We start from the raw sequence: 16,934 nt of genomic DNA, 5'->3' as shown, positions 1-16,934 counted from the left end.
GGAAGGCAGAGTGACACAAGCCTTCGCCCTGCTTCCCACTTCCTCCACGACCCCTTTGATCCCCAAAAGGTCAGCAAATGGGTCTTCAAAAAAGTCTAATGAAAATGGGTCCCTTCCACCAAAACATCCCTGAAGCAAGCATCTGGGTTCCAGAATGCACAACTCGGTCAGAATGACTTCCTCTTCCTCCTCTACCATGCAGCCACTTTTGGCATTCTGGATCCTAGATGACCATCTTTGAGCTACCATCACCTCCTGTTTGAGTTTTCTATCTGCTGCTTCTTGGTTCTCAGGGTTTTCACCTGATGCGCTTCACTGCTGCTTTGGGGCATGTTTCTTCTTGTCGCAGTGGAGGTGTCTTCTGAAGGCCTCACTTCACGGCCATCCACCGAGTGTCAGCAGACTAGGGGCTGCAGGTGGCCACCGTCTGCCCTGGTGGCTGTAGTGGTGGCCGGTCCCCAGCCTTTCCTTTGTCTCCCTCTCTCTAAGGTCGTAGAATTGCAACAATGTGGTGCACATTCTACAAAAACACACTTCAACTGTATATCAAAATAATTGGATTTAGGAGTAATAGCTGAGGGAAGTGTAGATTCCTAATAGTTTGCTTATCCATGGCGGGATATACTTTTCAACTTATTCTTGTTTAATCACTTAAAATATTAAACATACAGGATGTATACACATTTTGTCATTTTATATCATTAATTGATGTTGTTACATCTCTTGATAACAAAAATGTTATATTTCCAGCACTATATTTTTTGAAGAAATGCATTATACATTAATTTTAACAGACTGAATTATTTGGTTCTATACATCTTTAAGGAACACAGGACTATTTAAGACATGGTTGCATAACGGCAGTCTTTCTAGCTGTTTGCTATTGCTCATTTAACCTTTAGAAGTTTGTACTTCTAATAGGCAAGTGATTATATACTGACAATGGGCTTCTATTTAGTTTTAAGTTGGAAATATGATAATGTATTGGGTAAAATTGTATGTTCCTTTATACAGGGATACTATTTAGCAAATATTTATAAATTGTTAATGTTTTATCAAGAGATGGTAAAATATTCCCATTTCTATTGCAGTTCATGTTATATATTTTTTTCTTTATTTGAATGATTTCATCAATGGGGTTGGATTACTGTTGCTGTGTAAAGCACTGCTTACCCATTAAGTAGCACTCAATTAACAATCATCACAACATACGAGTTCCTCAATATCAACTATGAAGAAGTGAGAGTGCCTGGTAGCCATCAGCAAGTTATTAACTCCCTGTAAGGAAAAAGAGACAAGAGACAGTCCTTAAGATATCCTGTCAATGTTGTACAACCATCATCATCTTGGTGAAGTTCTGGCTTTAACATTAGTGATCATAAGGCATTAAAAATCAAGAGAACATTCAAATGCTTATGACTCAATTAAATAATAGGTCATGAGAAGAGTAGGCCACTCAAACTGGTAGCAAGTTTGCCACGGAAGTACATAGTAGATATATACATGTATTTTATGCATGTCTATAGTGAGTATTCACTAACAAAGGCAGAGATATGAGTGGTCTGAGGCCACTCACAGTTCCATAGGATGATGTCCCTGGATTTTGATCACCTTAATTTCATGTGAGTCACAAAAAAAGAGTGACGTTGCATTACAATCATGATTAAATGAAGTCACACACTTTTACATTACAGTTCTTGCTGGAGGGTACAGAAGACCAGATTCTCAAACACACAAGAAAAAGCAAAGGAGGTTAAAATCAACAACTCTTTTAGTGACAGAATATTAAGATCAAATGCAATACATAGTATACATATTGGTGATAAAAACAAGACTCAGCCTGGCGCTGGTGGCTCATGTCTGTTAGCCCTAGTTATTCAGGAGGCTGAGATCTGAGTTCAAAGCCAGTTTGGGCAGGAAAGCCTATGACACCTTTATGTCCAACTAACCTCCATCTACCCGAAAATAAAGCCAGAAGTGGGACTGTGGTTCAAATGGTAGAATGCTAACCTCGAGTACAAAAGCTGACAGCACTCAGGCTCTTGTTCCAATCCTTAAGACCTACACACACACACACACACACACACACACACACACACACACACACACACACACACACAAATCAACTTACAAAAGAACAGGTACATATGAAGTCCATCACCGGGCATCTATTTGGGAAGCCTAATCTTTCACTTAGTTGTCCAAAATTGAATTAATGTGATAATCCTTGGATCTCATTGGCCTTCAAGTTCCCAGACCTGCTATTGCTAGGTATGCTCTCTTTTCTTTTCTTGACTAAAAAAATGTCCACACAAGGATGCTTGCTGATGAAAATCAAACAAAATTCTTTGAAAGACGAAATTTAAGTAGCCAAGTAAAAGTAATTTACCCATCACATTTATAATCTGGAAGTAAATACTACATTCTGACATACTTCTATTTATTTAAGTATCGTGACAAAGAATCTGCTTATGTTTAACAATTGCAAAAATGTAGTGTCACCTCTTCTGCCTCAATTCTTCTCCCTTTAGGTTGAAAGAAACATGTGGAGTGTACCGCCTTGCTCCAATGTGAAAGCCTACCCTTCTAAACATAGAACTGAAACTAAAACACTGACTTCTTAGAAGAGAGACATGAAAAGGCTGTTTAAAATACAAAGAGCTTTTGTAGGATATAGGTTAAAATACAGTATTAATACGTTGCACTCATTAGTCTAACAATTTTAGTTATGGTTAACTTTTAATAAAGACTTTACTGAGAATATTTTATCCAGAGCTACTGATTCCTTGGGATGAAAAAAAAGATTTTCACATTTAAATAGGAAAAAATTGAGTTTATGGCCTAAGATTAGATACTTAGTTTACACTGGTTTCAAACATAGGACTTTAAATCTTATGTTTTCTGAGATATTGCAACACATAGTCTTAAACAGCCCTTTGTTTAAATTTTAAAAGTTTTATACTGAAAAAGTGAAAACAAGCACAACAACCTGTATCATGTCACAACAACAAATATTTCCTAAATGCCTAACCACCTCCGACGTGTATACATCCAAAGATTTCTATACTGGAAGAAGGTGAATCTGAGGTCTGAACTTCTACCATTCTACTATGCAAATGTTCACTCTCCAATGACAATGAAGAAATAAAATATGAAAATAAAATATCAATGGAAATAATATAAATATGAACAATGAAACAGGGAAATAATTTGTCAATGGAAATGAAACAATTTCCAACAAATCTCGGACGCAAAACTTATTAGAAAACACTCACTAGCAAGTATAAAGTGTAGTGAAAGGGCTCATAGGCACCATAATGAAAAATTCCTTAGAAACAAGGGGAAAATATGTTTATATATGAAATATCAACAAATAATCAGAAATTACCAAAAAGACTACAGAGAAATTATGCATGTATAAAGTCACTTAAAGGAAGCCATGATTACATTTGCTCAATGGGGCACTAGAGTACGAGGAATAAAAAAAAGTCATGAAGATAAAATTAAGGAAATCATACAGCCTGAAGAAAACAATAAAAGGAAGGGACTCCATCACCAGCTTCCACATTACAGGAACTATTAATAGAAATTTTCTAGAGAGAAGGAAAATGTATATTAAGAACTCAGTACAAAAATGCAGTATTAAGAATACTTACATGAATGTGAAGCAAATTAATCAACTTCTTAAGTTCAAATCTGTATTAAAAAAATGTTTTCTGACAAGATAGGAACCTCAACAATGTAGAAGGAGTTCATAGTAATGATAATATAAAGTGAATGATTTCATTTATTTAAAGGATGGACACCAGGAGTTGGGTACATGCCAAGATACTTACACTGACACAGTACACTGTAATAGGAAAGACCATTTAGATGAATTGTATACATATGTCTGTAAGAGGGACATCAATAACAGTATATGAAATATACTTGATTTCTGAAGGGAGCAGAGAAAACACATAAAGCACCGAATTATAATGAGTGCACAGAAAGCATTAGACATTTATACATAATCTGTAAGGACTAAACAAATAGAAAACGTTCAACTATGCATAATAATCTCAGTAGATCAATGATAACTTTCTATTTGAATTATCTACATATGATAATTAAAATATAGAGACAGTAAACTAGAAGATAAGGACAAAATTTTGTTGCTACACAAGTAAAACCATGTTAAATACAAAAACACATGCTGTGGAGTAGTTCTGGAGATACCATTCAATGGATTGAAATTTTCACCTATACAAAAAACGAGTGACAGATCTATAATAAAAAATGATCACCACAGTTAAGAACATTGAAAGGCACCCGGAAAATCTCCAAGGAATTAGGTTTTAAGTCACCTTACCACAGCAGAATGACAGACAAGAGCTCATATTTACATCAATTGCCTGGTCCATTCGGCAATGTTTACATATTTCAAAACATTATGGTCTATATAATCAAAGTATTACATTTTATGTGTAAATAGATATGGATATTTTAAAAGTAAATCAATATGAAGATATATAGATAACATAAAGGCATAAAAATATATTTATGTGAAACTTCAAATCATACTTCAGAAAAAACTAGACTAAGGGAATAAAGGGACTAAAAGCTCAAGTATTATTCCTAGAGGTATAATTGTCCTTAATTTATTTGATGCTAATAAGTATTATGCTAAAGAGACCATCAAATCACAAAAGGAATAGAAAACTAAAATCAAGATCAGGACTGTATGTGGAGATTTTGACGCATCTAGATCAGTAATAGATTAGAAAGCCAAGAATACCCGTAATTACATCATGGCAATTCACAGCATACTCCATCTACTGAAGTCTTTTGACATTACAGAACACTTCATGTCAACAACTGCAATGTGCGTAATCTACTGAAATAACATAGTGCACTCATCAGCATAGATGATGTCCTGATCTACAAATAGACACTAACAGCTATAACTTTTGTAAATGTTATATGCTCTCAATCTATCCTGAAATAAAAATGGAAATCAACATATTTAAAATATCTGAAGAAACAAGTCATCACAAATTTTAAATTGCACACATTAAAGGGAAGACTTCAGAGAAACTTAAGAATTCCACAGTATGCAGGGGCAGAAATATATGTTACTAGTAGTGAGCTAATGTAATAGCTAGTATGCTCGAGGACATAGAGTCTATGTACAACACCATATAAAAGTGTCAAAATATATGGTAACACGTATTTTGAGAAGAAAAACGTCTTTGTTCTCATATGGCATTAGTGTCTATATAGTCAATACCATGTGTGAACATTCCTGGAACTAATGGATGATAGCAGTATCATACAACACCAGACTAATACACAAAGATGCATCATTTGACTTCATTTACTATAAAATATAAACTTCAAATTAAAAACAGAATACTAGTACTAAGAGGTAAGGAAAAGAAGGAATGGAGAGACAATGGACAGAAAGAGAATACAATATAAAGACAGGAGAGAGATACATTTTCAAATATGAAAGACCACATAGGAACTAAGGTCCATGCAAACAACCATTAAAAATTCTGATGAAATGTTTGTACTACCAAATTTTCTTACTAATTTTGAATCATCCATAGTCATTACACAATTGATGTTTCCTTAACGTAATTTATGATGCAATGAGATTTCAGACAACATAAATAGCATAGTCAATTTATTTTAAAAAGAAACAAATCAAGACATATGGAGAGAAAAGACCAATAAAACAACCCGAAAATATCTTTTAACGTTCACCATAATGTGCAAGTTTATGGCATGTAAACTATTTCTGCATGAGTACATAAAAACCAAAAATAACTCAGAATCCAAGATAGGTAAAACCATGAAAGATGGTAAAAAAAAAAAAAAGTCTCTTTCACACATACTAAATTAAACAGCCATCAGTCTCCCAGAGAGAGTGCAATAATGATTTGGCATGGTTTTTTTTCTTCCAACAGTTCTGATACCAAACCTGTGGTGTTTCTTTTTTTTATTGTGAAAATACCATATAGAGGACTTACAATTACATAGGCAAGATAACGAGTACATTTCTTATCAAGCATTGTTGCCTCCTCTTTGCTTCCCCTTCCCTTCCCTTCCCATACTCTCCCCATCATAACCTACCCCCCACCACCAAAGTTGTAAAGTTCGTTTTTCGACATAAAGACTTGTTCCCAACCCCAACTGAATGGCCCACAATGTAATTCTGACACCACCTAGACTTAGCACAGTCCACACAAGTTCACATCTCAGCCCTGCCACATTTTCTCCAGGGCAGAAGCCAATGCAAAGCATGTGTTCACTCTGTGTAGTCACCAATAATCTTGAAGACAGAGGTCTTGCACCACAGTCACCTCATTAACATCAATTATCAACAGGCTGGAAGATGATTATGAAAAACAAAGATGCTCCTGTTCAAACATGATAGACCTTACACATAGACCAGTCCTTGACATTCATACTGTACAGAATTGGTGCTATGGTTCAAAGAGGTAGAGAACTAGCCTTGAGCAAAAAGATAAGAGACCGTGCCCAGAGTTCAAGCCCCACAACCGACAAAAAAAGGAAACATATTGCACACGCACACCAACACTCAAACACACAAAACCTTTCCCCATCAGGCAGAACCAAAGGTGTCTTTCAGAGTGCCCCTTCTCAACCTTTCTCAAATGCAGTGAATTACCCTGTCTGACCAACTACCTAAAGATAAAACAACAGGTGAAATATTTTGCCCAAATGCTGTAGTCCATCTGGATAAGTAGCTATTATACAGAGCTCTGACTTCAGCCTTTCTGTTTGAAGACATTATAGAGAAAGCAAACATCCTAAAAAGTTACATGAACTCTTCTATCCTCTTTTCTTGTTGTTGTTGTTGTTGTTGTTTGTCATGGGAATGAACTCTGGGCCTGGGCACTGTCCCTCAGCTCTTCAGCTCACGGCAAGCACTCTACAACTTGAGCCATGGCAACACTTCCAGCCTTTTTTCTTTTTGCTTATGTGGTGCTGAAGAATCGAACCCAGAGCCTCATGCATGTGAGGTGAGTGCTCTACCCCTAAGCCACCTTCCCAGCCCCTCTAGGGTCACCTTAAAAACAAGATGATCATAAGGAAAATCTTTTATAGACGGAGAGTTGATTTTGCACATTCAAGCATCTGATATGAATTAGTATCTTTTTAAAAGTCTGTAGAGAGTCACTGGGGCTAAGTGGTCATAGAGGGTCCCCTCTCTTCCCACTCCGGCCTCAGCCACATGTGTAGCAATGTGGGCAAACATGAAGTTCAGAGGCTCCATCAGCAAATCCTGAAGGAATACACTCAAAGCCTCCCTACGGAAGAGAGGGAAGGCACTGAGCCCTCAAGTCTCTCTCAGGTCCCGTCCTATGCAAGTGCAGTCCCCCTGTGCTCCATTGCCTGTATGGAGAGGTAGAGGCCTGGGCAGGGGGACCCAGGCCTCAGGTCCCTCGGAGGGGACTGCAGGAGTCACAGCCAGTCCTCCAGTTTCCCACCCACAGGCGCCATGGTCTTCTCATCTATGTTGTCTCCCCTAATGGATCCCAAAGTTACCAGAGAAACAGTTTCCATGCTGTCCCCACCTTGGGCCTCATGGAACAACAGGTGAACCAGGCGCTGCCATGCCTTGCTTCACTGCCCCTTCTTCTCATTGGACAGTTAGCCTTTGTGATTGGCAATCAATACTGGCCCAGGCCCGTACACTGACTGACAAGCCAGGTAGATCAGATCCTTAATGCCCAGTGCCAGCAACCATCCTCCCTTCTCTGACAGGGGTCCCCACCCCGGCAGGACAGAGAGATTTGCCACAGCAGGTGTCAGCCCTGCCTGTTTCCAGCTTGCCCTCCCTGTTCCCCCTCTTGTAAGCTTCCCCTCTGGGGTGTTCTGCTATCTGTTAGCGCACCTCCCTCCACTGGGGTTTGACTTGCTGCACCCTAGGTCATCTGCTCTCTCCCAGATCAAGTGACCCAGCAGTCCTAGCCACAACCATTGCCCCAAAGTCCCCTCCTGGGGTCACTTGTTACCTTTAACTTCCCCCTGTAATCACAGAACACTCCCCATTCGAAGGGGAACTTTCTACCCCTGCACCCTTAAAAATACTCCCCTGCACATAAACAGGCTACTGCACCCCCTGACAGTGGTGTCTGTCAATTGCTCACAATAAGCTTTGCCATATGTGCTTGGATTTCCGGGGGGTCTTTTGGGCTTGAGCTTTCATTGGTGCCACGACTCTGATCTTGGTCCCCCCCTGGCTCTTGTTCTTCCCCCTGGGAATTCCAGCTGCTCCCAGACCTTGTGCTGGTCTCAGACCCACACAGAGGACCTCCAAGGCTACCCTCCCCACCCCACGACTGTGCATGCTACATCCCCAGCTTCCGGTCCCCCCTCTTCTGGGCGACTGGCCACTTCTCTAGGCCAGGGACTCTGAGTCTGTGTTTTTCAGGGGAGAATCTAGGCACCAAGTTCTGAGCATTCTCGGGCCTGGGCCCCAATTGTAAAACCACTCCCCACTACTGGTTAAGGGTGGCTGGAATCCCCCGACAGGCCAGTGGATTTCCAGATGCAGTGCCACGGGCCAATCAGCCGGAGGGACCAGCCCCAAATTACTCAACATTCCTTTCGAGCTTGTCTTTTACACAGCCTGAGGCCCTCAAGGTCTTGCCCAAGCTGAAGCCTATGGGCTAGCACACATAGTTCATCAAGCCTAGCCCCAATATTTGCTGAAAAATGAGTCCAGGTCTCCCAATATTTTATGGAGCCTATGTAATTTCCATGAGTGCATGAGAAAATGGAAGGAAATCCACTATGTGTTCTTTCCCTCTCGCTCTCCTCTCCCTCTCCCTTTCCCCCCCTCCTCCCTCCCTCCCTTCTTTGCTTGCCTCTCTGCTTGTGCTCTTGAGAGGTGAAGTGCAGACGGGGTCTCAGGGAACCTCCTCTAGGTTCCCTCTCAAGGCAAGCCATCCTGACTTAAATTCTCTTAGCTAAAACTTTCTCTATATCTTCTCGAGTACATCCACACTGTGTTACCGTGTTACTGTGTGATCTGTCTTTCTGTCTTTCTGCTTATATATTTTTCTGCTTCTTGTTTGCCTGCTTCCTCTTCGCTTACTTACTTAATGTTCCACCAAGTTTTCTTACCATCCTGACATGTTTTTTGCCATCTTGGACATGTGGTTGGTTTTTATACAACCCCACACTTTTAGCAAGTATTTAAAGGTCAATTAATGTGATAGTAGGACTTATTATTAAAATTGTTTTAAAGGTTTGACTTTTACTTTGTTTGGTGTTGCCTGTTTTTCTAGCATTGAGTCCATGGTTTAATCATAAAATGGCCAAAATGTATTTTGCCACTAAAATTCTGAAGAACTTATGGTCGATTTTCATTTTATTTTAAAAATAATCATGCCTAAAAATTTTTGTGCAAAAGTGTATGTGTGTGTGTGTGTAAATACGTTTAAAGTACTTTCATTGTAATGCATAAAAAATTGTTACCATGATCAAAAATTATTTGCTTTTGGGGCGGGAAGGTGGCTCAGTGGTAGAGCGCTTGTCTTGCATGCATGAGGGCCTGGGTTCAATTCCTCAACATCACATAAGCAAAAAGAAAAAAACCGAAAGTGGCACTGTGGCTCAAGTGGTAGAGTGCTAGCCTTGAGCTGAAGAGCTGAGAGACAGCGCCCAGGCCCAGAGTTCAGGCCCCACGACTGGACCCAAAATTAAATTAAATTAAATTAAAATTAAATTATTTGCTTTTTTCATTTAATGTAACTAATGTGAACCTGGGTCACAGGACATAATTATTAATTTTTCTGCTTGTTAAAAGGAAAAACTTTTATCAATGGAAGTGGTGATGTGAGCCTAAAATCAACGAAATTGATCTGACCATACAGCCTGACTAGGAAGATCCACAGTAAATTGTTTTGAGGAAGTTCTGAGATAGCCTGGCTAGACAGGCCAAAGGAAAAAAAGGGAAATGGTTTTAAACTCAAATATCAGAGAAGCTCATCAATATTGGTGCAAACAAATGTGTCTACGAGTTATCACATTATTTTTTTTTCAAAAAAATAGGGAAAAAGAAAGAAATTAACATTAACCACAAAACAGTTGAGTAACATGATATGAATATATCTTGAATTTTAAAAGATAGGAAAAGGAGTGAAGCCTTGCTAAAGTCGCACCTGCTCAGGGGGTGGAGGAAGAGAGGAATGAAACCCTGGAGAAAATGAAGCATTCTGGAAAGAAGGGAACAGAGCCTCATTAAAGTGGTTCCTGTTGGCTAGGCAGGTCAGAGAGGGGCGGCACTAAGGTGAAAGTAGCAGGAGTTGGCTAGGTGGGGCTATGAAGGGCAGAGCACTGTTCTCACAGCTGAAGGGTTTCCATTTACTGCATCTTGCTGAGCAGGTGAGCTGGAGACTGAAGCTCTGGTGACTTTTGTACTGGGTTTGAAATCACAGGTAGTGATTTCAGATGCTGTGTAGAGGTCTTATTACCTCACCAGATCACAAACCCTCTGAATCTGGCCACCACCTGTCCACATTTAGCTGACTCATGAGACACTTCCCTCATTTGAGAGATGATTCCTCAACTTTTCCATTCAGTAAAAGTAAAGAAACTCTGATGGCAGCACTTCCTATCAGCAATGGGCTGGCGCTTCATTCACCTTCTTTGAAAACAGCAGCAAACATGAACATATAACAGCTCCTGTTATATGTTCCAACCCCTCGTCTTTCTGAGCTCACTTGGTCCTTTCTGAAACCCGGAGGCTATTCAGGAGGCCAAGAACAATATACAGCATGTAGAGTATCAGCTCTAAAGAACAATTATCTGAAATTTCTGAGAAAAATACAAAGAACATAAAGGAATGGAATGGATATCTCTTTGATATCCAGAGGAACTGAAAGATGTGTGTGTGTGTGTGTGTGTGTGTGTGTGTGTGTACAATATAATAGATAATGACAAACACTCCACTCTCACACTCTTTCTATAATCAGAGTTATGTAATACATAAAACATAAACCAAAAGGTGTTAGAAATTTGCAACTCCAAAGACTTCAAACCCTGTTCCAATATCAAAGGAATGAAATTCTCATGCCAGCCTTTGAGGCAGTACTCAATATACTGGTGGTATTTATTTATCAAGATTCATTAGAATGTCACCTTCTTTGGATTTTTTCCTTTTTCTGCTGGAATTATGGATCCTTAGAATTGTATGAATAAATGTCCCCAAACAATATCACAGGAAGCTTCTCTAGTCTGGAAATGGTTTGTTCTGGGAGAAGCCATTCTGACAGAAGGCTAGGAAAACATGAATGAAATGGTCTTATGTCAGAATTGTGGCCTTAACAGGTTAGCTTCAAACTTAAATGGGATGGAGGAGGCAGTTCCATTAGAGGTCATCTCTCTCAAGGGTTTGGAAACCAAGAAAAGTGATGGTGCACTCGGTAGTTAATTGCTATTTGAGACCTCACTATGGGTAATGTAAAAACAGTTGCAGCAGCCAGGCTCTAATCCTAGCTACTTAGGCTGTAAGGACTACAGTTGGAAACCAGCCTGTGCAGTAATGTTCACCACACTCCTATCTCAAATTAACCACCAGAATTCTGGATGTGGAGCAGTGACTAAAGAGATATGGTGTAATGCCTGAGCAAGAAAAGCTCAGGAGCATCCAGGGCCTGAGTTTAATCTCTAGCTTAGGCACAAAAATGTTAAGAGCAAAAATATGTCTACTGTGAAGATTTCAGGACAATTTAGGATGTGGACGTTCCAAACTAACCTTGGAGACTGTGTTTTGATAACGACTCTTACTTTGCCTATAAATGAAGTGTGCCCAACTACAGAAATGAGAGCACACATTGGTAGAATCTTTTCTGAATGTGGGAAGAGGAGAGGCTACCTGGATGATGGAAGAAGTTAAAGTTTGCATCTCTTAAAGCACTGCTCTTACATGGTGGCAATCACCTGATAGTCCCCAGGGTTACCACGGAAGCATGGAGAATAATATGGAAGAAAATTCTTTTCTGGTTGTTTTTTATACTACAGTTATAAGATGAATTGTTTTTCTTACAGCATAAAAGAAAAGTTGTGTCCATGAAAAGAAACCAATAACTCACAGTCCTGGATTGATATTGGAACATCCTTTACCAGATTGTCCTCTAATTCAAGCTGCTTGTGAATGATTACCTGCTGTGCAGCCCTGACCAGGTTGCTAGTTGGGTACTCCCTTAGCCACCATAGAGAGTTGTCATTTTCCACTTAGGTAGTCCTGACTGGAATCTGTGGCTGCCTGGATATGATCCCATGCCCTCAGGACTAGACTATAGGCTGGACTACCAGGCTCTAACTGTGCAAGCCTACACACCTACACATGCTGAAGTGGAAGCGCTGGGACTGGAATGACATCCTTGGCCTGGAAGGAAGACCAACAGAGGAGGGAGAAATGGAAGAAATCTTTGGAGCTAAGATGAAGAAAACAAAGGATTCATTTTGTCTAAGAAAGGGAAAATCCAGCTTAAAGGCTCTCCTTGCATATATGAATGTATGAGGACTTGTTGGGACTATAGCTAGCAAGTGCAAAGTCAAGATATACCCTATGCTGGTGGCAGAGCCATACCTTGGAGTATCCAACATCTCTGAGCCATTGAGTGGACCCTTTATGTCCTCTAGACATGGTAGCAATGGCTTATCATATCTAAGTGGAAGCCAGGCCTTAGGCTCACCCCTCACTCCACCAGCTTCACTAATATACTCTCCTCAACCTCCACGTCTGACAACTGCAGAAGGTCAATAGACACTCCCTTGTGGTATCTGGGCTGGTGCACACCATGAGCACTTAGACTATGAAGATTCTCTCTGATCTAAATGAGAAGATCTTTGCTAGATATAATCTCCCTATGGGGCATGCTCATGTCAGTGAAAGCTGATTTCTGCGATAGTGTGTTAATAATTGTCTAATGGGAACTGGGGAAAGTAGAGTCGTCCATTGAATCCATGTGGATTTAGATTATGATTTAGTAACTAGCAGCAACCACAACAAATTTGGTCAATAAGTCAATATCAAGGACTACTAAAGCTCCATACTGGTTACACATACCTATAATCCCAGCTCCTCAGGAGGTTGAGATGTTATGCTCAGAGTATGAAACCAGACTCTCCAGAAAATTCCTGTAATACTCTTAAGTACAACTAACCATGAAAAAGCTGCAATTGGTAGATCCCTGGCCTTGAGCGTAGGAATAGTACACAGAGCCTCCATTTCAGCATCAGTACTAGCATGCACACACACACACACACACACACACACACACACACACACACACACACACACACGTGTTTACATGCCCAGACACACACATGTTAACTAGTTAGGCATGGAAGATTGAAATGTAAATTCAGTCTCTAGGCATATGTTACATTTTCCTATCAGACATCAATTACCAGGCAAGATTTGAAATTTACTGTAGCAAGAATTTTAATTTTTATTGCCCAGCTTCTGCCACTGCTGGGATCACATTTCTTTCAACCTCATATATCACCTCAATCTACCTAGCTGCTTTTAAAATATGTACATTGAGTATAATGATTGCATTTATCCACTCTTCCTTTCTCCATGCCTTTGCTCCTTTCCCTTGACTTCATCCTGCCACCACTCACCAACAACACATGTTCCATCTTCCTGATATTTATTTTCTTAAACTGTAAAAATTACTCAAAAGAGTTACACCACTGAAATCCTCTGGTGTATATACTATACTGTAATTATTCAGTTTGTAAGAAATGCATATGACCCTGTATGTGTTTTCATAAATATGTATACTTTAAATCTAACGTCCATATGTGAAAGAAAACATGTTCTTTGTATCTCTGGGGTATACCTACTTCACTTAACATGATTTTTTTCCATCATTTCCTTGAAATTATACAATAATATTCTTCCTTATGGATGAATTAAATTCCATTGTGGATATACCATATTTTCTTGATCCATTTGAAGACATCTAGGCTGATTTCTAACTTGGCTACAGTGAATAGTACAGCAATGAACATGGGTGTGCAAATATCTTTACCATATCATGACTTGTAAACATTTGAATAGATTCCCAAGAGTGGTATGGCTGGATCATCCTACGTTGGTTATTTTAAGAATCCCTAAACTGCCTTCCATAATGTCTACACCATTTTATATTCTCACAAACAATTCATCCTCACTAGCATCTGTTGTTTGTAATTTTGATGATGACCATGCTCACTGGGGTGAAATGGAGTCTCACTTTGTTCTGATTTGCGTTTACTTCATGATCAGAGATGTTCAGCAATTCCTGATATGTTTATTGTCCTTTTTTACTTCTCTTCTTAAGAAATCTGTACTTAGTTGCTTTGCCCATTTATTTATTGGGTTATTAATTCTTTGACTTCTAATTTCATAATCTTTCAATTCTGGATATTAGACCCTTATTGAATGTACAGCTGGTAGCGTTTTCCCATTCTCCTATTTTCTGATGTTATTTATTTCATTGGTCTGAAATACATATATTGCTGTACATGAATTTCAAATGGAAAGCACAAGTTTAATTAAAATAGTTGATTTTAGCTTGGTGCCAGTAGTTCACACCTATAACTCTAACTACTCAGGAGGCTGAAATCTAAGAATTGTAGTTTAAATCCAGCTTAGGCAGGAAAAATCCAGGAGACTCTTACCTCTAATTAATCACCAAAAAGCCAGAGATGGAGGTCAGGCTCAATTGATGGTGCAGTAGAATTAAGATGGAGGGGGAAATATCAAGGACAGCACCTAGACCTCTGAGGTTCAAGCCCCAGGAATGCACGCGCGTGTGCGTGAACCCCTCCCCCCCACACAGTTAACCTTTATTTTATTCATTTTGCTTCTTACAGTATATGGTCTTTTTAAAATTGATGATTTTAAACAATGTGAGAAAATTGATAGAAATGGTACAGACGTTTTAATTTTCCTGAGTTCATTTGAGAGCTTATTGCTAACAAGCTCTGATCAACCCTAAGTGTTTTATTGCATACCTCCCTAAATAAGTATGTGCTTCTATATAGAGACAAAATAAACCATCCAGGTCCAAGAATATATTCACATTAATACATCACAAGAAACAAAAGTTGAAACTCCATTGTTTTATTACCAAACATAACCCCTAAAATTATTCAGTCTTGGCATTCTCACTTGCAAAAAGGATGGTTGAGATTCCTTTTTATTGTTTTCTTTTTTTTTTTTTTATTGTGAAAATACTGTTCAGAGCGGTTACAATTACATGGGCAAGATAATGATTACATTTTTTATCAAGCATTGTAGCCTCCTCCTTTGTTTCCCCTTCCCATTCCTTCCCATCCTCCCCCCGCCCCCCACCCAATCCTCCCCGCCCCCACTCCCTCCCCACCAAAATTGTAAAGTTCATTTTCTACATACGACTTGTACATCTCATCTTATTTATTCTTTAAGTAGTTTTGCACAGGGTATTCATCAAATTTGTCAGTTTCTAAGGTCTCTTCATTTGTGATCACTTACCACTTTGCTTTCCTACCCAAGGCATTTTCAGTCAGGCGCAGTGTTGTGGTGTATACTTAAGGAACCCACTCTCATTGCAGCATGATTTTCTCTCCTTTATACCATTAAAACTTTTTAATTGAATGTAAGATAACATTCTTGTGACACACAGTAGATTATGTCAGTGGTGTACATCTTTAAAACACAAACTGGTTAAGACACAGAAAGGTAAGCAATTTCTACTTAGAATAGTGCTCCCATCTTTACATGGTTATTAACTATTTAAACTCCTTCATAACATATTCAATTGGAAAAGATTATAATTATATTATTATAGTTGACCTCTTTCTTTCTTTCTTTTTTCTTCCTTTCTTCCTTCCTTCCTTCCTTCCTACTTTCCTTCCTTCCTTCCTTCCTTCCTCCATTCCTTCCTTTCTTTCTTTTTGTCATTCATGTGGCTTGAACTCAGGGCCTGACACTGTCCAGGCTTTGAACTTCCATCCTGAGCTCAGCCTCCTGAGTAGCTAGGATTACAGATATAAACCACCTGCTCCTGTCTATAGTTGACCCTCTCATTGTAAGAAAATTCTCCTTCTTTATTGTTTTCTTTTCATTGATTGCCATGTCATAGCTCTACTTCTTACTTTTATGGTACTTAAGATAAGTTTCATGGAGCCAAGTACATGGTAGGTACTCAGGAGGCTGAGCTTAGAGGCTCATGGTTCAAAGCCAGCCCCAGGCAGCAAAGTCTGTGAGACATTTTGTTTCAATTAATCACAGAAAAAAAAATGTGATTTGTCTAGAGTTTAAGCCCCAGGACTACGCAAAAAAAGCCAACTAACAGAAAAAATGAGTTTCATGGACTTTTATTCCCAGACTGGCTTCAAAACACATCCTCAGACCTCAGCCTCCTGAGTTGGTAGGATTATAGGCATAAGGTACCAATAAAAGCGCTTGGTTAGTATTTTAGTCATATATAAACATAACTATATAATAAGACCTTGTTTTGTTCAAAGTTAAATTTCTGAGATCATCTATATTGCTGTGTATTCTGATGGTTTATATAATATTATTGCAGTGTACTATTCAGTTATATAATTGTTCTACTCATCCATTGTAAAGTAATTGATATTTGGGTGGTAATTAATTCCTACCTATTCTGAATAGTGCTCTATAAACATTCTTGTAGATATTTTTAGTGAACAGCTTACACACATTTTCTCTTTGGCCAATAGTGAGAACCATGATTCTAGAACTTAATGATGTTTCAACTTCCATTCCTAAGAGCAATGTAAAGCATTCCACTGACTCCGGATTCTCACCTCACCAGGTTTTTATGACAAAATTAAATATTATTATTATTATTATATGCCTATAGTTAAAGAAGCACATGATTTTTTGAAACACTGAAGCTTTAAATAAA

This window comes from Dipodomys merriami, unplaced genomic scaffold (genome assembly GCF_024711535.1).
Source record: "Dipodomys merriami isolate MVZ:Mamm:240054 unplaced genomic scaffold, mDipMer1.0.p SCAF_832, whole genome shotgun sequence".
NCBI lineage: Eukaryota > Metazoa > Chordata > Mammalia > Rodentia > Heteromyidae > Dipodomys > Dipodomys merriami.
Note: the sequence above shows the minus strand (reverse complement) of the source record.